General features: G+C 48.9%; 1 pseudogene; it reads left to right on the forward strand.

Annotated features, from left to right (window-relative positions):
• Positions 1-6,796: 6,796 nt before the first annotated feature.
• On the forward strand, positions 6,797-10,544 carry LOC147024719 (uncharacterized; annotated as a pseudogene).
• The last annotated feature ends 5,119 nt before the right edge of the window (positions 10,545-15,663 follow it).

The following is a 15,663-nucleotide window of genomic DNA, read 5'->3' on the forward strand; positions in this document are numbered from 1 at the left end:
TATCTATATATACAGTAATCCCCGGTTCCTCGCGGGGGTTACGTTCCAAACCTCCCCGCGCTAAGTGAAAATCCGCGATGAATGGACGCCTCCCCCAAAAAATCGACTCGTCTGGTCTGGTCGGTTTGGCAGTGATTGGGTTTGAGGTGCCGGAGATCGACTAGTCTGGTCTGGTCAATTTGGCAGTGATTGGGTTTGAGGTGTCGGAGATCGACTGGTCTGGTCGGTTTTGAGGTGCTGGGTATGAGCAGTGCTCGTCCAACAGCGCCAAACCTTTTTCCTTCCCGAAGCATATATCGAGCACCTTTACCTTAACCTTCTCCTGGAGCCTCCCAGGACCTTCCTCTGGCGCTTCGGTTCCTTGCCAGAAGCCTTAGAAGGTTCAGGGCGTTTGGGCGGCATCGTGGGGCTTGGAGAAAAAAAAACGTAGAAAATATTCGAAGTTCATAAGCGAAACTTTGTCTCGTGCGTTGTGTGACTGGTCGAGCACCACGCGTTATAATTTATTCCTTAAATCATTTATATTTTATATATTATTACCGGGGGAATCCGCAGAAAAAAATTTGTTACGTTCCAAGGGAAAACCCGTGATGAACCGGGGGCGCGATAGGTGAACCGCGATGAGGCGGGGGTTGACTGTATATATATTGGGATAGGGGTCGGTGGCGAGAACGACAAGGTGGGGAAAGCTTGCGTCGTCTCCCACCAATCTCCCCGGAATTGTCGGTCGTCGCTCGGATAACTCCGCGAGCTGGCGGGTCACTTAACCGACCATGCTCGCCAATATCTCAACCGCGTAGTGTAGGGTCTATTTGTCTGTAACCAATTTACTTAATTAACTACGCGGTTTTGACTACCGGGGAAACCACGCCTTCAGCACATCTTGCTCAAACCGGGTCACTCTACCGACTGCGGTAGAGTTCCGACTACCAACTCCGGTTCGGGTGCAGCCGAGCGGAAACTGCCAAAGTCGTGCCGGCTGGAATTAACGGATTATCGGGGATAAAATCCCGCCTAAACTCAGATCCGAACCATGCTGGACCAATTCAAGAAGGGACAGAAACGGACTGGGAATATTTCTACAAATGTTTATTTGCAATAAAAAGACAAAGGCAAGACTTCACACGAATATGCAAGAAGGAATATTCAGATCTACTTACAAGATGTGCCCACACGCAGACACACAAACAAAATGAAAAGAAACCCAGTCTTAATTGGACCCTCGCAGCCGTGGCGAGAGACAAGCTGTGGGTCAGAGTTCGGTGGTGTACCTGACCATCGGAGGAAGGGCGTGCTTCACGATGCAGCACCTGACAAATTCGTTGGTTCGGTCCCCAGTCGCACGTAGGGACTCGTGGTTTGTGATGGAGCTCGGGTGGTGAACAATCGGGGTCCACGGAGGGAGGTCAGGGTCGCTCTGTCCTTCCTTAAAACTCCTCGTAGCCGCCACCGTGAAACTCCAGAACCCCGTACAGCCACCGTGAAACAAAACTGACTGCTTACAGCCACCGTGAAAGCAAACTCGACCTGTTACAGCCACCGTGAAAGCAAACTCGACCCGTTACAGCCACCGTGAAAGCAAACTCGACCGGACCCTTTTTACAGAGAGTCTCCGAGATTTTATTGGCCTCTCTCCATGGGGAGGGGCCCTTGGCGAAAACGCACCTCGCTGTCCGCCTCTGATTGGACAGGGTCCTCCAGCCCACCTTTCCGGGGCGGAGCCTCTGCTCCTGCCAGGAGACCCCAGTTACTCCTCCACGTGGCTTCGCTCTCGAGTAACAGTGTCAGCGCCACGAAGGTCATCGTACAAGAGTTACAACGTTTGTGCAAGCCGAGAACTGGAACCGCGAGACCCCCTCTCGGCAAGTCAAGGTACGAGCAGCCAGCGGGTGATGATGGAGCGTGATGGGTCGAAGGGATCATGCAGAAGGGATGGTTTATTCGATGTAATAACATAACTAAAAGAAATCGCAACGCACGCCTTTGATTCTCCCACTAGACAAAAGGAAGGGGATCTGACGACACACATACTTAACGACACAACTGACTTTTGGGACATCAATTTGTTGAATGCAAATGGTTTTCAGATCTGTAACAATATATATGTATAGACACATATAAATACAGAACGGAAGCAGAGTTGCAGTGCTGGTGTTAACAGAACGTTGAACACCATGCTCATCAGTTGTAACGTAATCAAACAAAGTATAACTTGGTGTCTGCAGAAGATCTGAGCTCCATTGCATCTGGAAAACACAGTTATTAAAAGTGAAAACACTATGGGCAGAAAGTAGCCTATATAGCACTTTTGTACTTATAAAGGGTTTCTGATGCCATTGCACCTGAAATACTAGGATGGCACTCGGTAGAGCACATACCTCCCCTCGGCTGAACAGTTTACGTTTTGTATTCCACTGATAGGCCAGATCTGCATCCAGACCTGAACCAAAATCGAATTGGCTTGGTCTTCTCACCTAACTACCTAACCTTCTCACCTAACCTAACTCATCGACCAAGTTGTGCCATAACTCATCCACAATGTTTTGAAATATCATGATATACTGTACAGTGTACATACATTATGTATATATTTGTGATATATATATATATATATATATATATATATATATATATATATATATATATATATATATATATATATATATATATATATATTGTTGTGGTTACCAGATTCGCAAACCACCATTCAGGTCCCTTAGGTGAGGTATCTCGGTAAGTGCATGTGTAGTTAGGCCCAAACCCGTTGTCTAGTGGGAATACATGTCATTTATACGTGCTGCGACTCTTCAGGATAGCCGTTTTTCTTTCACTATCTTTATTTTGGACCAATCGCCACCATCACAACCACAACAACAACCACCAACCACAACGCCGCTTCACCACAACCGCCATGACCTTTACCGTCACAACTCGCCACCATCGCATCACCGTCATCTCGCGCCACTCATGGGCACCGATGCTGGACTCGTGTAGGGCGCACGTTGAACAGCGTGTACAAAATCACGGATTTTCTGCTTCAAAAACGGATCAAAAACGACACACGCCCACTTTTTGCCGTCCAATCGGTGAGCGAGGGGCGAATTGGCCCCGCCCCCAGGGCGATCGATATATGCAAATTTGTGGATCAAAAAGCCTTCACGCCCACTTTTTCTCGGGCCAATGGGGAGCGAGGTGAAAGGTCAAAGGGAGGGGGTCAAAGGCGAAGTTACGGGGGAATAAAAAAAAAGGACGGTGTTCGCCAGTCAGAAAGAGTCAGAGTCAGCAGAACGAGAACGAAGAGTCGCAAACAAGAACAGGTCGGAGAGTCAAGAAGAGGAGAGTCGGAAGCAGAGGGTCAAGACTTCGCGGGCGGTGGAGCTGCTCGTCGTGTGCGTTGGAGTCGGAACGGAGGGGACGGAGCTGTGGAAAGGCGGCGACACCAGACGAGGGGGTGCTCGCGTCGTGCAGGAAGCTGCACCCGAGGGAGGCCGACAGCGCGACCTGGCCGAGGTGGAGACGCTCGTCGCATATAATAAAGATCCTCTATACCCCGAGCATCAGCAACCCCCTCCTGTTTCCCCCCCCGCGCTGAGATAGTGCGACCAAGGGGGCCCCGTTCCCACCCCCTGCCAGGCACTGTCCACGAGGCCCGCGGGTTGCGGGGCCATCGCCGCTCCGCGTCTCATCACCAGACGGGTAGGCCCGACCCGGTCTCGGCCTCAGGCCTGCCCCATTCTTGGGGGATTTCTTTTCCTTGGTTTTGGGTATGTGTTGTCGGCGCCGTCTGTGAAGTAGAATTGTATAAGTGTTGCCGTGTGCTCGGTAGTCGGTATTAGCTCTGCACTGTGTTTTCACTTTTATGTTTGCTTTTTGTGTAAATGGAATTGTGTTTTCTTTTTTTTGTGTGCATTTGGTGGAATTGTATTTGTGTGCTTTCCGTTCGTCGCGAATAAATGTGCTTTATTATTGAACTGTTCTCCCGCTTCGCTTCGTCTTTTCCTCTATTGAATCCCCATCTTGCTTCACGTAAAGGGTTGGTAGTGGGCTGAATACGCCCGATAATTAATCGAACCGTCGAGGTCGACGATAACACCGCTCGGTTATTCTGATAGTACGGAACGGGTCGCTTAAGTGGCCCGTGTCCGAAGTCGACCTGCGGCGAGGTGCGATCGCCCGGTCTACCCTCCGCGTGGGTACTTAGGTAGTTCGAATTTGGCGAGCAACCCTATCCCACACGGGGGCTGATTGGCTCGATCGCGGTGAGACCGAAAGGTCCACCCGTGACTGGTTCCCGGCGTTAGTCCGAGAGGGTCACGACTGGATTGTCCGTCCGGTGGGCGACGTGCCGCGATTCGAGTTACGTGGCCGTCGCACGCCGGCGGGCGCGGAATCCGCAACAATATATATACATATATATATATATATATATATAAATATATATATATATATATATACATATAAAATATTCATTTGTGAGACCAAATTATTGCCAAAATTCAGAATTCCTCCATAACTTTTTTGAGATACCATGCTACATATCGTTTTTGGCCCCATCTCTCAATGGGGAAGAATCACTTATAAAACGAAATAAAAATTCTCATATCCAGATCCAGATCTTCATCAAAATCTAATCGGTTCGTCCTTGTCACACACCCAACCTGTCCACAAAATTTAATCTGGATCCGTGCCCAGCTTTTTGAGATATCCTGTACACAAACAAACAAAGGGGTGAAAACACAACCTTCTTCACCTTCGGTGGTGGAGGTAATAATTGTAACGAATGATGTGCAACCTCAGCAGCAAAAAAATAAATCATTCAATTATTTCCTTGACTTAAATGCACAAATCACTTACTTTGCCAAGGTTACATTATCCAGGCAGTTTCAAAAGTCCCGAATCACAGGATATATTTTTAAATAAAAATATTTTTAGACGATGCCTTTGAGGTGGTGAGGACTGAGGACGTCTGGAACCGATAGAATGGCCCCCACTTGGTCCAGATTTAATGACACTTGACCATTTTCCTTGGGGACACTTGAAACCAGTAGTTTTTACCAAAAGGAATACTTACAAGGAACTTTGATGCAGCAAGAAGGGATTGGACACACCAAACACTGCATTAGCGCTGCCAGCCTAGAGTTCTTTGTCCGTGCTCTGTTGTTTTAAATGCTGAGGGTCAAGCAAGGATGCAGCAAATACCATTTTTAAGTATATCATATGACTCGGCTGGATTTGAACCAACAACATCCCAGATTCTGAGCGGATGCTCCAACCATTATGCAACCGAGGCTGGCTATTTTGAAAAAAACCATTTTTGTATTGAACCACTCCACCATGCCTGCTGTTGGCTTATAACGGTGAAGGTGGCTGGCTGGCTTAAGATCTTAAGGTCTTGAGTTCAGGCCCTGTCGTTGAATTAACACCAGGTGGGTTGACTCAGCCAATCATCCTTCCAAGGTCAGCAAAATGAGTACCAGCTTACTGGTAAACACGGGGCACTGCATCAGCGGCACAGCCACGCCCAGCCAGAAAAAATGACACTGCCAGCCACAGCAGGATGCACACGAACAAATAAAACCACTCCAACTAAAATTCACTTCCAAGCACCCTTGTATGCATGTGTGGGTCACATGTCACATGCATGTGTGGGTAGGTACAAAGATGACACATCAACACGTGATCCTTTCATCAAACTCCACCGCACTATTTGCCAAAAACTCTGTCATTTATACTACAGTACTACTGCAGTATTTTCCAGTCGGGTTTGCTTGGGTGGACCTCACAAACGGTGAACCTCCAACGAAAGGGCATTCAACCACTCGTGGTGGTGGTCGTACGGCAGCTTAGCTGCCGGGGTAGCTATCATTTCTTGAAGCGTGACTGTCGCTGATGCAGTGCCCCTCTACCAAGTACACACACTGGAACTGGTACTCATTTTGCCGACCTCGGAAGGATGACAGGCTGAGTCAACCCCCTGGTGTATTAATTCAGCGGCCGACGGGGCTTGAACTCAGGACCCAAGGATCCCGAGCCACCTCCCCAACCACTACAGGACCCTCGGATCCCGAGCCACCTCCCTAACCACTGAGCCAACACGAGGCCACAACAAGTCGTCCTGGTTCAAGAGCCAAGCGAGCACACATCCAGCTCAGTGGTAAATAGACCCGTTGGTACAACTTTCCCGCCATGAGAAGTGCGCTGACAATGACCTCGGGAAGACAAGGCAAGTCGGTGAGGGGAGTCCGTGACGCAAGAGCACCACGGATTGCCGCAGCTCGAGGCCTCGAGTCCGAGTCTCACACGTGGTCCCTCGATGCAGGGGGTCGCGCACCCTGTTCCGGGCGCACCAAACGCACACCAAAGCGCCGCATGTCTTCATGGCGACTCCCAACTGGTTCAACCATTTCAGCTGGGGCATCTTCCTCGTACAAATCTCTTAATACGACAGACACGACACGACGACACGACATCACCGAATGGAATGTGATGATCACGCCTCCACATTACCTTTTAAAGCACAAATAACCTTTAAGTGGTGTTTAAAGATCACGAACAGTATGTACAGGTTTATAGATAGCTTTTAGCACACCACACACAAACATTTCGACTGTTCATTTGACGGATTCAAATGTCCATAACGGACCAGCGAATGTGTTGAAGGAAGCATCAGCTACAAAACATAAACAGCAAAGCATGGACGTTAGAGAGTAATGTATGAACACGAACATTGGTAAAGGTAATAACAGTTATATTCTTGTGTATTTGCAGATGCAGCTTCATCATTTGTAATCGAATAAACGGATGTCACAAAATGGAGTAGTTCCTATTTATGATGAAGCTGAGCATTGAACACATCACCACTGAGGCAACCAACCCCCAGGATGCCCACCGTAAGCTGTCCTATCACTGACTGCGAGTACAACACCCCCGATGTTGAAGCAGTCCTGGCTGCGTCGCTCATCACGACTCATGCCACGACTCGCACAGCTGCCAATGTCAACGTCGTTACAGCTAAAGTTGAGCAGGTGAAACGTCCCACGATCTCATCCGCTGGGACAAGTGAGGAATGGGCCTATTTCCAATCGCGATGGTCCGACTATGCAGATGCAACCAAAGTGACGGGCAAAGACAAGGTCATCCAACTGCTGGAATGTTGCGATCAACAATTAAGAAAAGACTTGACTCGCAATGCTGGCGGCACACGGACGAACAATTCAGAGGATGATGTCCTTAAGGCTATCAAGCGACTTGCAGTGAGAGAAGAGAACATCATGGTTGCTCACGCTACACTACATGATATGCACCAGGACCACGATGAACCCGTCAGATCATTCGGGGCACGTCTCCGTGGTCAAGCAAGTGTATGTAAACTCGTCATTCAATGCCCTCAACTGTAATCAAGAAGTGAACTCCACAGAACCGGTTCTCTGTGACTCTGTAACTCCTGGGCTCATTGACTGGGACATTCAACTCGACCTAATGGGCGACCGTAACCAGAACATGAAACTCGAAGAAATCTACCAGTTTGGCGAAGCTAAAGAATCTGGCAAACGCTCAGCCTCACGCCTCTTCCAGTCACAATCACATGGGATGGATGCCGCCAGGAGCTCCTACTGACGTCACAAAAATGAAATACAAAGAGGCTACCATGACGATGATCACAAAACAACAGACAAGTCAGAGCAGTGCTACTACTGTGGAAAGAAAGGACACGGGCACCGATCTCTCGCCAAGTTCAGAAAGAAGGAGTGTCCCGCCTATGGTCATACATGCGTGCATTGTGGGAAGACCAATCACTTCGATCATGTGTGCAAAAACAAGAACAAATCAACCACCAAGGCCAACGCTAATGAATCAGAAGGTGCCGTGTTTGATTCCCTGTGCACAGTCGCAACTGATGCAACATTCCCCAAATCTATGAGCCTGGACCACCAACTGTACAATCATCTGTCTGACAACTGGATCCGGAAATCATCAAAGCCCCAACCGTTCGTTAAACTGATGATCGGAGCGTTCCAGGTTGATTACAAGCACCTAGGATACAATCTATACACCAAGACCAAGTCCAAATGCATCACTTGTATGGTGGATACTGGTTGTCAAAGCTGTTTGGCTGGCATGAAAGCTATCTCCGGCCTTGGCTTCAAGACCAAAGACCTAATCCCAGTCACAATGAGGATGCACGCTGCCAACAACAAGGGGATCAAAATCATCGGTGCTGTCATTCTCAGGATATCAGGCAAAGACAAAGATGGCAGCAGCAACCTGGAGACTCGACAGATTACCTACGTCACTGACAGTTCAGACAAGTTCTTCCTCAGTCGAGATGCACGTATCAGTCTGGGCATGATCACCGACACCTTCCCTACAGTTGGTGAGATAGACAGAGACACAGTCCATGCCACCTCAGATGTACTAGACCCCCTACCCAGAAATGACAATGGACTTACATCTGAATGTGACTGTCCTCCTTGGGAGAAGCCACCACTAATGCCCATAAAATTGCCTTTCCCAGCCACGCCAGCGAACCGTGAGAGACTTCATCAATTCCTCCTGGATCACTACAGATCAAGCACTTTTAATACCTGCGAGCATCAACCCCTCCCAATGATGGATGGACCACCACTACATCTCATGATAAACCCAGATGCCACACCCGTGGCCCACCACACACCAGTACCAGTCCCCATCCACTGGCACGATGAAGTCAAAGCTGGATTGGATCGCGATGTTAGGCTAGGTGTTCTCAAACCTGTCCCAATCGGAGAGCCAGTTACGTGGTGCCACCGTATGTTTGTGTGTGCAAAGAAAAACGGCAAACCTCGTCGTACCGTAGACACGCAACCTCTGAACTGCCACGCTACATGCGAAACCCATCACGCACAATCACCCTTCCACCAAGCACGGTCTGTACCCTCAGGAACACTGAAGACAGTATTTGATGCATGGAATGGGTATCACAGCATTCCACTGGAAGAAGGTGACAGACACCTCATGACCATCACACCTTGGGGCAGGTACCGCTACCGTACCGCTCCACAAGGGTATATCGCCTCTGGCGATGGATACTCAAGGCGTTTTGATGAGATAGCCTCTGACTTTCCAAACAAAACAAAGTGCATAGATGACACTCTACTATGAACTGATAACTGAGAAGAAAGTTTCTTCCAGGCTTGTAAGTGGATGAATATCTGTGGATGAAACGGCATCACCCTCAACCCAGAGAAGTTCGTATTTGGCCAGGAAACTGTGGAGTTCGCTGGATTCCAGATCACACAGGATAGCGTTCGGCCTGCAAACGATTCCTACAGGCTATCATGGAATTCCCTCTGCCCAGAAACATCACGGATATCCGCTCATGGTTTGGGCTGGTAAATCAAGTTTCATATGCATTCAGTATGACAGAGCGCATGCTACCTTTTCGAGCCTTCCTCAAGCTTGGCACCACATTTACCTGGGACGACCGCCTGGACGAACTGTTTCATGAATCTAAGAAGGTCATTGTCGATGAGAATGAGTCTGGCGTACAGATATTCGACAAGTCTAGACCAACATGCCTCGCCACAGATTGGTCGAAAGTCGGCATCGGATTCTGGCTCTTCCAGAAGCATTGCTCATGTCAATCAACCACCCTGTTCTGCTGTCCCACAGGATGGAAGATCACACTAGTCGGAAGTCGTTTCACACACTCAGCAGAATCTCGTTATGCCCCTATTGAAGGGGAAGCCTTAGCCGTGGCTGACGCATTGGACAAAGCTCGCTATTTTGTCCTGGGATGCAAGGATCTCACTATCGCGGTCGACCATAAACCGCTTCTCAAGCTCTTTGGCGACAGATCACTCGATGAAATCCCAAACAACCGACTCTGGAACCTCAAAGAAAAAACACTTCGCTACGTGATTAACATGCTCCATGTCCGTGGTGTAAAGAACAGAGCGGCGGACACCATTTCCCGCCACCCTACAGGTGACGACAATCCCGAGAAGATGCACCTAACAGATGACATATCATCCATGGCATCTACGCCCCAGAGTGACAACACCATTCCTTACCCTACAGTACGGCAAGACTTCTTTGCTGGCATACGTTGCATCGAGACATCAAACACTGATTCATCCTCATCGCACACCGCTGCAGTTTCATCCCTCAAAACACTCGAGACCATCACCTGGAACAAGGTTCGATTGGCTACTTGTAGTGATGAGAATATGAACAGGTTGGTGAACATCATTGAATCAGGCATGCCGATCTCTCGTCAAGATATCCCATCGACACTCCAAGAATACCACCAATATTGGGATCACCTACATACCGTGGATGGAGTAATCACCTATACTACAAGAATCGCATTGTCATCCCACCGTCCCTCTGACAGGACTGCCTGGAAGCTCTTTATGCTGCACATCAAAGCGTATCATCCATGATTGCCAGAGCTGAATTGTCTGTGTTCTGGCCTGGAATCACCCCTGCAATCAAATACGTCAGGAACAATTGCAACCACTGCAACCGCATGGCTCCCTCACAACCCAGCGCACCACCCATGAACCAGATCCTTCCAGACTACCCGTTCCATGCATATGCGCCGATTACTTTCAATACAAGGGCTTTCATTACTTGCTCATCGTCGATAGATACTCCAATTGGCCTGTCGTTGAGAGGACAGGAGGTTCGTCTGGATTGGTGGATTCCCTGCGTCGTGCTTCGTCACCGATGGCATACCTGATGAAATCTTTTCCGACGGTGGCCCTGAATTCATCGCTGGCAATACTCACCAATTCCTACTGAACTGGGGAGTCCACCACCGCCTATCATCCATCGCATTCCCCCATATTAACTGCTGGACAGAAGTTGGAGTCAAAACTGTAAAGCGAATGATCACTGACAACACCGGCCCTCATGGTGAGCTGGACACATATTCATTCCAGCGTGCGATCCTGCAATACAGGAACTGTCCTGATAAGGACACAAAGCTATCCCCCGCCATGTGCGTGTTTGGCAGGCCGATAAAGGACTTCGTACCTATCCTCCCAGGCAGATACAGACCCCATGAAACATGGAGAGACACTTTAGCCAACCGGGAAGCTGCTCTCCGCAACCGCCACATGAAAGCTGCTGAACGCTGGTCAGAGCACAGAAGAAGGCTACCACAACTCACTGTTGGAGACCACGTCCGCATCCAAAACCTGATTGGCCACAATCCTCACAAATGGGACAAAACAGGCATGGTGATCGAAGTCCGCCAGCACAACCAATATGTCCTACGTGTCGACTGTTCAGGGCGAGCGACGCTCCGCAACAGGAAATTTCTCTGGAAATACGTCCCAGTCCACACTCAGGCTCCACGTCACTCCATCGTACATGACCTCTATCACCATGGCCCAGAGCTCCAGTGCAAACAGGACAACCATCTAACCACTTCAACACCGGATCAAACAACGCCACCCTCCACAGACCTCATGGGGCCATTGTCACCAACTCTCCCTGGTGATACTCCTGCATACCAGGACCCACCAATGATGAACGATGACTCGATGACTTTGGACTATAGGACGCCACTCAACACCTCGCATCTACGAGAACCTGCCTCACAGGTCAAAACACCTGCCACTCCAGTCACCGCTGCAAGAAGCTCATGTACTCGGCGTCCACCTGCATGGTAAACATCGGGTGACTACGACATGACCAGCGTCGTGTTTGGGGCAGAACAATCCCCCGGTCCATGTCTTGCGTGATGGGTAGTCCACCCCACATGATCGCACGGTTTATTTCTCTTCATGTTACACATCCATATAAACTCTCATTTCGTTCAGTTACGTTTACACATCAGGTACAAATGCTCATAATATATCAGTCCTTGTTCCTTGTCCATCACAACGAGTTGGAGGGAGATAGAGAGTAATGTATGAACACGAACATTGGTAAAGGTAATAACAGTTATATTCTTGTGTATTTGCAGATGCAGCTTCATCATTTGTATTCTAATATGGAATAGGCAAAGCCTAGAAGGGAACGTAGAATTCTTCTTACATTTGCTTCTGACTTTACCTATAACTTGTTGACAACTGTATACGCAATTTCCGGTTACTTCGGCCTGGATTCGGGATCAGCGATCAAATAACGTAAATCAGGATTAAAAATTCTTTTTTTGATGATGCGGGAGATATCTTTATTAAAATCAGTGGAGGAAATATACACCATATCTGATATTATTTGGGTCTTTCATGTCTCCGACGATGTCTTTATCTCCCGGCATGCATCATTCCCCATGACAAAAACCGGAAACAAAAAATAACCAGAAGCAAAAAAAAAACGGAAGCAAAAGGGTCATGGCCAACGACACAGATTCACAATTGCCATGGTAGTGTGTTGTTGTTGTTTCCTGTTCTCTCATGTGCACACGTCTAGTAATATTTACAAGATAGATATAAAACCCAATCGTGTTTATACACCGCACAGCGTTTAAAAACAACCGGAAGCAAAAGGTCATATCCAACGACACGGATTCCAAATAGCTCGGGGTATCGTGTTGTTGTTGTTGTTGTTGTTTCCTATTCTCTCACGTGCACGCGTTAAGTATGAAGCTCACTGCGTTCGCTAATAAATGGATGTCACAAAATGGAGTAGTTCCTATTTAGAGGTGACGTCATCAGAAGAAAAATAATTAAACGTTCGGGTCCTCAATAATTTAATCTTTTTTTACAATCTTCGACGAAACATGCTGTCCAGATAGTTAGCATCTGACTCGTGGAAACACTCCACCGAAAAAACCTGAAACCAGATACGCCACACCAAACTATACCACCATGGTCGGCATAAAGTGGATATCAACATGAAATCGTAAAAACAAACTTCGCATTCAGTTAGGCCATCAGCCATGGCTCAGGAAGTGCCTGAAAATCAAGTTTCGTTCCACTCATCGGGGGGGGGGGTGGGGGGGGAGGGGGTAGACAAAACCTTGATAATATGATAGTATACATCCAAACACATACGTATGCAAAAGTTCTCCACTCAAATAGCTGCAGTTATTGTGTATTTATTCATCTTGAAAATCGATGCATTCCCCGCGCTCTCTCATTTGAATTTTCTCCACTCGGATCACGTGTGGGCCACGTGACGCCTCAACAACCAATAGATCGGCTGACATCGAATGCAAATTTCGTCAGACTGTCATGTGACCAGCTAAGTTGTCCAAGATGGCAGCTTTCTGCAGGGAGGAAATCATGAACAGCTGATCGGTGATTTATCGGTAATTTTTGATGAATATACACTGGGGAGTGAGGATGCTCCCCAGTGTATTATTGACCAGGACAATGTAGCGAACGAAGAAGTCAAACGTTTTACGCCTGTAAGATGGGATAAATGGAGAGAAAGTGTCAACAAATGGCTCGTCTTAGACGGTCACGAACCACGGTCCAGTAAAGGACCCGTGCCTATCGGACTTATCCAAAAGGCACGACATCAATTCCAGTGTGTTCGGTGGAGTCAACTCTACTGCTCCCTCTCGCGGTCGTGCTCGTCACCGATACCCAGCCCCGTAACAATTGGTGTTCAGGAGTGCGATTCGGTCCCTACGCCTCCGTAGAGAAATTCACGGGAGTGCGGGGGTGCGTGGAGCAACACCCCCCCCCCCTTCATGGATGACATGAAGGGGGATTTGGAGCGCAAAATGGATGTGGGCGCGCAAAGCATGAAGGGGGATTTGGAGCACAAAATGGATGCGAGCGCACAAAGCATGAAGGAGGATTTGGAGCGCAAAATGGATGAAGGCAGGGGTGAAATGCAGTGCATGGGGTTAAGCCTACAGGCAGGTCTGGAGGGCATGAAAGGGATAATGGCGGCACCACAAGGCGGAGTGACCGAACCGACCAGGAGTGCAAAATGTGTTCGGCCCACAATGGACTCGTCGTCCACCAGACGGCGGTCTCCTTGGGTTAACCTGAGGCGGTCCCTTCGGGTGGGTGCCTGGAATGTCCTATCCCAAAGAGAGGATGATCATCTGTCTCTGTTATCATCTGAGCTCAAGCGTTTGGACTTCGGGATTGCACCTCTCTCTGAGCTTCGGAGACCGGATTGCGGCGAGATAATGGTGGGTGGTTACACCTACTATTGGTCTGGTCGCTCTGATGGTTACCATGCCCAAGGAGTTGCTGTAGCTGTGTCCAATAAGCTGACTCCAATGATAATTGAGGTAACACCGGTCAACGAGCGTATTATGAGATTAAGGATTCGTCACTCCTTAGGTGTCATTTCCCTAGTCTCTGTTTATGGTCCGACTGAGGCGAGTGATCTCACCGTGAAGGATGCATTCTACGCCACACTCGAGTCTGTGGTTGATCAGTGCCCCAGACGAGATACACTTCTAGTCTTGGGGGATTTCAATGCATCGACTGGAACTGATAGGGATGGTTATGAGGTGTGTTGTTGGTCCCCATGGGTCAGGAACTATGAACCAGAATAGCACTAAGTTCCTTGACTTTTCAAGAAGTCATGGACTTAGGGTGGCTGGTTCATTGTTTCAGCGCCCACAAGCTCATCGCTGGACTTTGTATTCCAACGCTGGCGGTGTGGCAAAGGAGATTGATCATGTCCTCATTGACGGTCGGAGGATAATCCAGAACTGCAGGGTCTACCGGAGTGCTCAGTTCCTCAATACTGACCACAGGCTTGTTGTTGCAACTCTAAAGCTGCACCTTAAATCCTAGAGAATGGTACCATCCCAGCCTAGGCTGGATGTTGGCAAGCTCAGGGATGAAAGAGTAGCTGAGGAGTTTGCGAACAGGCTGAGTGGACACTTGGGGGGGTCTGAGTGCTTTGGGAGGTCCTGAAGAGTTGTGGTGTGCCTTCAAGACCACTGTCCTTGATGTTGCCGGTGGATGTCTTGGAACTCGCCGCAGGGCAAAGAAGAATTTTGTCTCTCAAGGGACATTGACCAGAGTCGCCTTTTGACCAGAGTCGCAGGGCCAGGCTGAATGGCAGAGCAAAGCTGTTCAGGGAGCTGAGGCGTAAAACTATACGTGCACTGAGGGTGGACAAGGAGGCCTATGTGCGAGGAATCTGTGAGGGGGTAGAGCATCACCTGTGGACAGGTGATTCTCGTCCCGCTTTCAGGGGAATTCGCGCATTGCATTCATGCAAGCCCATCCCTCGGAGCACTGCAGTTAGAGCAGAGAGTGGTAGGCTCTTGACAGAGGAGTCTGAAGTGAAGGCCCGCTGGGCCGGTTACTTTGAGCGGTTGTACCAGGCTGATCCCCCAGCTGTCGAGTTGGACGTCAAGGGTGTTACAATTCCTGTTGCTGACCCTCGAATCAACTGTGGTCCACCTTCGCTTGTGGAAACACGGGCTGCGGTGAACCAGTTGAAACGGGGCAAAGCTCCAGGGATCTGTGGCATCCATGCTGAACTTCTCAAGGCTGGTGGAAATGCTGCACTCGTGTCGTTGCATGCAGTTCTGTGCTCTGCCTGGAACACAGGCATCATCCCAACTGATTGGAAGAGGGGCCTTGTTGTTCCTCTCTGGAAAGGGAAGGGTGATCGCCAAGACTGCAACAACTACCGAGGGGTGACGCTGCTCTCAGTGCCGGGCAAGGCCTTTGCTCGGATAATTCTTGATAGGGTTTGCCACCATCTGCTTGAGCACCAGCATCCAGAGCAGTCAGGCTTTAC

This window comes from Eptatretus burgeri, chromosome 6 (assembly GCF_056783735.1).
Source record: "Eptatretus burgeri isolate ZD-2024b chromosome 6, Ebu_testis_v1, whole genome shotgun sequence".
NCBI classification, from domain to species: Eukaryota; Metazoa; Chordata; class Myxini; order Myxiniformes; family Myxinidae; genus Eptatretus; species Eptatretus burgeri.